The sequence below is a fragment of the Bison bison genome, unplaced genomic scaffold, assembly GCF_000754665.1.
Source record: "Bison bison bison isolate TAMUID 2011002044 unplaced genomic scaffold, Bison_UMD1.0 scf7180017864327, whole genome shotgun sequence".
NCBI lineage: Eukaryota > Metazoa > Chordata > Mammalia > Artiodactyla > Bovidae > Bison > Bison bison.
The window spans coordinates 7,482,240-7,489,128 of NW_011494899.1; the positions used below are offsets into that span (position 1 = coordinate 7,482,240).

General features: G+C 42.4%; 1 pseudogene; it reads left to right on the forward strand.

Annotated features, from left to right (window-relative positions):
* The first annotated feature begins 5,178 nt into the window (after nucleotides 1-5,178).
* The window catches only part of LOC104998356, a 10,342-nt pseudogene continuing 8,631 nt past the window's right edge, over nucleotides 5,179-6,889 (forward strand).

Genomic DNA, 6,889 nt, shown 5'->3' on the forward strand with positions numbered 1-6,889 from the left:
CTAAGTCGCTTCAGTTGTGTCCGACTCCATGCGACCCCATAGACGGCAGCCCACCAGGCCCCACTGTCCCTGGGATTCTCCAGGCAAGAACACTGGAGTGGGTTGCTATTTCCTTCTCCAATGCATGAAAGTGAAAAGTGAAAGTGAAGTCACTCAGTCGTGTCCGACTCTTAGCGACCCCATGGACTGCAGCCCACCAGGCTCCTCTGTCCATGGGATTTTCCAGGCAAGAGTACTGGAGTGGGGTGCCATCGCCCTGACCAGGGATCAAACCCTAGTCCCCTGCCTTGGAAGCAAGGAGTCTTAACCACTGGACCACTGGGGAAGTCTCAGGCAGAACACTCTGACATAAACTGTAGCTGTGTTATCTTGGATCAGTCTCCTAAGGCAAAAGAAGTGAAAGCAAAACCAAACAAACTTTTGCACGGCCGAGGAAACCATTCAAAATTGAACAGGAGAGAATGTTTGCAAATGATGTAACTGACAAAAGGTCAGTATCCAAAATATATACTATCAAAAAAATAAACAATCTAATCAAGAAAATGGGAAGATATGAATAGACATTTTTCCAAAGAAGACATACAGATTACCAATAGGCACATGAAAAAATGCTCAACATCACTAATTATTCAGATCAGATCAGTTGCTCAGTCGTGTCCGACTCTTTATGACCCCATGAATCGCAGCACGCCAAGGCCTCCCTGTCCATCACCAACTCCCAGAGTTTACTGAGACTCACATCCATCGAGTCAGTGATGCCATCCAGCCATCTCATCCTCTGTCGTCCCCTTCTCCTCCTGCCCCCAATCCCTCCCAGCACAGCACCAGAGTCTTTTCCAATGAGTCAACTCTTCACATGAGGTGGCCAAAGTACTGGAGTTTCAGCTTTACCATCATTCCTTCCAAAGAAATCCCAGGGCTGATCTCCTTCAGAATGGACTGGTTGGATCTCCTTGCAGTCCAAGGGACTCTCAAGAGTCTTCTCCAACACCACAGTTCAAAAGCATCAATTCTTCAGCGCTCAGCCTTCTTCACAGTCCAACTCTCACATCCATACATGACCACTGGAAAAACCATAGCCTTCACTAGACGAACCTTTGTTGGCAAAGTAATGTCTCTGCTTTTGAATATGCTATCTAGGTTAGTCATAACTTTCCTTCCAACGAGTAAGCGTCTTTTAATTAGAGAAATGCAAATCAAAAGCACAATGAGATATCTCCTCATACCTGTCAGAATAGCTATCGAAAAGTCTACAAATAACAAAATTTTGATTTTTGAGAAAAGGGAGCCCTCATACACTGTTGGTAGGAATGTAAACTGGTGTAGCCCTTATGGAAAACAGTATGAAAGTTCCTTAAAAATCTAAAAATCAAAATACCATATGATCCAGCAATTGCACTCCTCAGTATACACCCAGAAAAAAATGAAAACACTAATTTAAATAGATATAGGCATCAAAATGTTCATAGCAGCACTGTTTACAATAGTTAAAAAAAAAATGGAAGCAACCCAAGTGCCCATCAACAGACACCTGGATAAAGAAGATGTGGTGGGCTTCCCCAGTGGCTCAGTGGTAAAGAATCCACCTGCCAGTGCAGGGTTTGATCCCTCGTCCAGGAATATCCCACATGCCAAAAAGCAACTAAGCCATGCATCACAACCACTGAGCCCGTGCTCGAGAGCCCCAAAGCTGCAACTACTGAAGCCAGGGCACTATGGCCCGTGTTCCTCAACAACAGAAGCCATCCCAGTGAGAAGCCTGAGCACCACAGCTAGAGAGTAGCCCCTGCTCTCTGCAACTAGAGACAAGCCGGAGCAGCAACGAAGACCCAGCAAGGCCAACATTAAATAAATATAAAAAAGAAGATGTGGTGTAGGGAATTCCCTGGTGGTTCCGTGGTTGAGACTTGATGCTTTCACTGTCACAGGCCTGGGTTCAATCCCTGGTTGGGGAATTTAGATTCTACAAGCCTAGCAGCACGGCCCCACCCCCCAAAAAAGATGTGCTGTCAAGAAGAGAATAAATCAGACAGAAAAACAAATATTATATGATATCACTTATACGTGGAATCTAAAAAAACATATACCAATGAATGTATATGCAAAACAGAAATTGACTCACAGATACAGAGAACAAACTTGTACCAAAGGGAAGAAGTGAGGGGAAAGGGACAACTTAGGGGTATGGGATTAATAGATACAAACTACTATAAATGAAATAGATTAGCAACAAGGATATACTGTATGGCACAGGAAACAACACTTATTATCTTGTAATAACCTATAACGGAATATAAGCTGCAAAAACACTGAAGCACTATGCTACACACCTGAAACTAACACAATATTACAAATCAACTATGCTGCTGCTAAGTCGCCTCAGTCGTGTCTGACGCTGTGCGACCCCATAGACGGCAGCCCACCAGGCTCCCCCGTCCCTGGGATTCTCCAAGCAAGAACACTGGAGTGGGTTGCCATTTGCAACAACTACAAAAAAGAAAATGAGGAAACATTTCGTCAGGAATCCAGGTAATTGGAATAACTGGGCAATGATATTCAGGGAGATAGTGAAGGAGGAGGCCTGGTCTGCTGCAGTCCATGGGGTCACAAAGAGTCAGAAACAAACTAGCAACTGAACAACAACAACAACATATATGGAGAAGTATTAACAATGCCGTCGTATAAGATTAGCCCTGAGACTTGAACTTGTTAGTTAAGTGCGATCAGTCAATAAAATCCTGAAGTCTTTGCCAAATCTTAAAGAGGTAAAAATACATTATTAAAACCAGGAAACAAAGTTGGAGAACTGGTAGGTACAAAAGTCAAAACATACTTTTAATTTATTTGGGGGAAAATGCATATATGTAGAGAAGAAAGGAAATAATACCCCAAATTTAAAATTGTGTATTGTCTCTTGGTAGTGAGATTATGAGTGAATTTCATTTCCTTCATAATCATTTGTTTTCTAAAAGTTGTTTTAGAATGAATACTTTGTAACTAGAATAATTTAACAGTAAATATTAGGTAGAATTATAATGACCCATGTTAAATTTTTTTGTGGAAAGTACAATGCTCTTTATCAGCCAATTCCAGGAAAGCTAATTTTGAAAATCCTTTAAATGCCTAGCTCCATTTTAGGAGACTATATGATGAAACAGTCATTCTAGTGCTTACATATTTATTAACAGTGGGATATGGATTAAAAATTGAAACCCAAATATAGACAAGATCTCATTTGGAGCTAGGAAAGTCAAAAGATGACATAACTCAATCTTGATTATTCACAAAGCAGATAATTCTTTCACCTCCTTTGTTCTTATTTTTTTCCCCACATTTTCAAGTTTCCTAACATTTGAGAAAATAGGCAATGGTTTTAATAAGTCAGCAGATGGAGATGTTGAGCTGCCCTTGTTAATGCGACAAATCAAATTAGTGGTTCGAAACTTTAGTTAGCATGGTAATAACCTGGAGAATGAATTTAAAATGCAGATTCCCAGTCTCCACCCACACAGTTTAGTAGCCTGTGGATGGGGCCTGGGAATCTGGACTTTAACACTCCTTTCTCCCACTCCAGCACATGCCCCACTTCATCTTCTGCAAGTGTTCCTGGTACAGGTTGGCCTCTGAACCATACTTTGAAAAACTGGTATTTGAACTCATATGTATATACAAAAACATTTAGCATAGTGCAAACTGAGAGGGAAAAAACAAGTAAAACCAATTTCTGGGGAACTCCAACATCTAAAGGTCCATTAGAGGAGGAAGAGTTAGCAACGTCCTGAGAAGTTTCCAAAAGAGGAGTAACAAGAGAATGTATAACTATGGAAATCAAAGAAAGACAGCATGAGGGAAGAAAGGAGTGTAAGTTTACTTTGACTATTGTTAAGAGTCAAGTGAGTGAGGACCAGAGGATGTCCACTGGATTCAGCAACATGGAGGTCATTTGAGTGAACACCATTTCTTTCTAGAATTTTGTAAGAGATCTTACAAAGATCTCTGCAGGTAAGAGAAAGAGATAGGAGCACAGCAGTTTGGAAATAAGGCTCAGGAATTTTTTAAGATGAGAGATTTGAGTATTTGTAAATGTTAAGAGGAACTGAAGAGCCTCTTGGTGAAGGTGAAAGAGGAGAGTGAAAAAGCTGACTTGAAACTCAACATTGAAAAAATTAAGATCACGGCATCCGGTCCCATCACTTCATGGCAAATAGATGGGGAAAAAATGGAAGCAGAGGCAGACTTTATTTTCTTGGGCTCCAAAATCACTGCAGACGGTGACCACAGCCATGAAATAAAAAGACATTTGCTTCTTGGAAGAAAAGCTATGACAAACCTAGATAGCATATTAAAAGCAGAGACATCACTTTGCCAACAAAGGTCCATATAGTCAATGCTATGGTTTTTCCAGTAATCATGTATGGATGTGAGAGTTGGTGGCTGAGAACCAAAGAATTGATGGTTTTGAACTGTCGTGCTGGAGAAGACTCTTGAGAGTCTGTTGGACAGCAAGGAGATCAAATCAGCCAATTCTAAAAGAAATCAACCCTGAATATTCATTGGAAGGACTGATGATGAAGCTAAAGCTCCAATACTTTGGCCACCTGATACGAAGACTCAACTCACTGGAAAAGACCCTGATGCTGGGAAAGACTGAAGGCAAAAGGAGAAGGGGGCAGCAGAGGATGAGATAGTTAGATAGCATCACCAACTCAATGGATATGAATCTGAGCAAACTCTAGGAGATAATGGAGGACAGAGGAGCCTGGCATGCTATAGTCTGTGGGGTCACAAAGTGTCAGACATGACTTAGCAACTGAAAACAACAAATGTTAATAGGAGGGACTAAGCCGAGAAAAAGAGAAATAATGGATAATGTAAGATTCTTGGAAGATAAGATGCCATAAAATTCAGATCACAGGCAGACATGCATGCTAAGTCGCTTCAGTCATGTCTGACTCTTTGCGACCCTATGGACTGTATCTGCCAGGCTCCTCTGTCCATGGGATTCTCCAGGCAAGAGTACTGGAGTGGGTTGCCATTTCTGCCTCCAGGGGATCTCCCTAACCCAGGGACTGAACCCACAACTCCTGTGTCTCCTGCATTACAGGTGGATTCTTCACCCCTGAGCCATCCAGGAAGTCCCAGATCAGAGAAAAGTCTGAGGAAGAATGGACGGCCAAGATGCAGGTAGGTTGTAGTTGGGTGGCAGGAGTTTTGGGGGTTTCAGTCTGAACTATTTCCTCAGGAAAAAAAAATATGAAGAGGATCAAATACTAAGCATGAAGTGAGGTGACAGGGTTGAACGTGAAATGGAGTAGAAAAGGCTTACTGGAGAGAATGAATAAGCTAGAGGGAAGTGGAAGAATCTGGGGGCAATGCTGAGGGCTCAGTTGAACCAAGACTCGTAAATTTATATGTTACACATTTGCCCCATTGGGTAAGTTTATTCCGAGATGCCCAAGCTGAGGTAGGCACAGAGAAAAGATAACTGGATTTCTGCAGAAGCAACACTTTGCCAGACAAATGCAGTGGAAGCAGAGGTAGTTATTAGCAAGAGACTGAGTGAAATGATGGAATCTGAATCGAAGACATGAAGAGAGGAAAAGTAAAAAGGTAAAGGACTGGAAGTTCTGGTGAATCTGGCAAATGGTTACAGTGGGAACAAATGAAACTGAATGAGTTGGCAAGGTAGGAGGAATTGGTCTGAGGGTAGGATATCTGAAAGGAATTTTGAAGGTGGAACTGCTTCAGGTGCGGCCATAGGAGTTGGAGGACTTTGTGTGGAGTGCAGGGGTAGGGGGCAGTTTAAGGAACTGAGAGGCTAAAGGAAGAGGAAAAGAGTCAAGCTGAGAAGACTGTGCCAGATGTCATAGCACTCAGTGAATGAACAGGGGTGACCAAGAGGCCGACTATCAAGGCTGATTGGAATGTCTGCCAAGAAGTTTAATTTTCCAAATTAAGCTTTCTTTAAAACTGTGATTGCAAAAATATCAACTAGTTATTTATAATCTTGTCCTTTTCAAACCTTCTTAGGAGGCTCGTTTGTTTTGGCAAGTGGAGTTATGGGGGGGATGCAGCAAAAGCATGAGAAAGTTATGTTGTTTATGAAAGAAAAGGATCAGTTCAGTTTAGTCGCTTAGTCGTGTTTGACTCTTTGCGACACCATGAACTGCAGCACGCCAGGCTCCCCGTCCATCACCAACTCCCGGAGTTCACTCAAACTCACGTGCATCGAGTTGGTGATGTCATCCAGCCATCTCATCCTCTGTCATCCCCTTCTCCTCCTACCCCCAATCCCTCCCAGCATCAGAGTCTTTTCCAATGAGTCAACTCTTCACATGAGGTGGCCAAAGTACTGGAGTTTCAGCTTTAGCATCATTCCTTCCAATGAAAACCCAGGACTGATCTCCTTTAGAAGGGACTGTTTGGATCTCCTTGCAGTCCAAGGGACTCTCAAGAGTCTTCTCCAACACCACAGTTCAAAAGCATCACTTCTTCAGCGCTCAGCCTTCTTCACAGTCCAACTCTCACATCCATACATGACCACTGGAGAAACCATAGCCTTCACTAGACGAACCTTTGTTGGCAAAGTAATGTCTCTGCTTTTGAATATGCTATCTAGGTTGGTCATAACTTTCCTTCCAAGGACTAAGCATCTTTTTAATTTCGTGGCTGCAGTCACCATCTGCAGTGATTTTGGAGCCCCAGAAAATAAAGTCTGACACTGTTTCCACTGTTTCCCCATCTATTTCCCATGAAGTGATGGGACCAGATGCCATGATCTTCGTTTTCTGAATGTTGAGCTTTAAGCCAACTTTTTCACTCTCCTCTTTCACTTTCATCAAGAGGCTTTTTAGTTCCTCTTCACTTTCTGCCATAAAGGTGGTGTCAT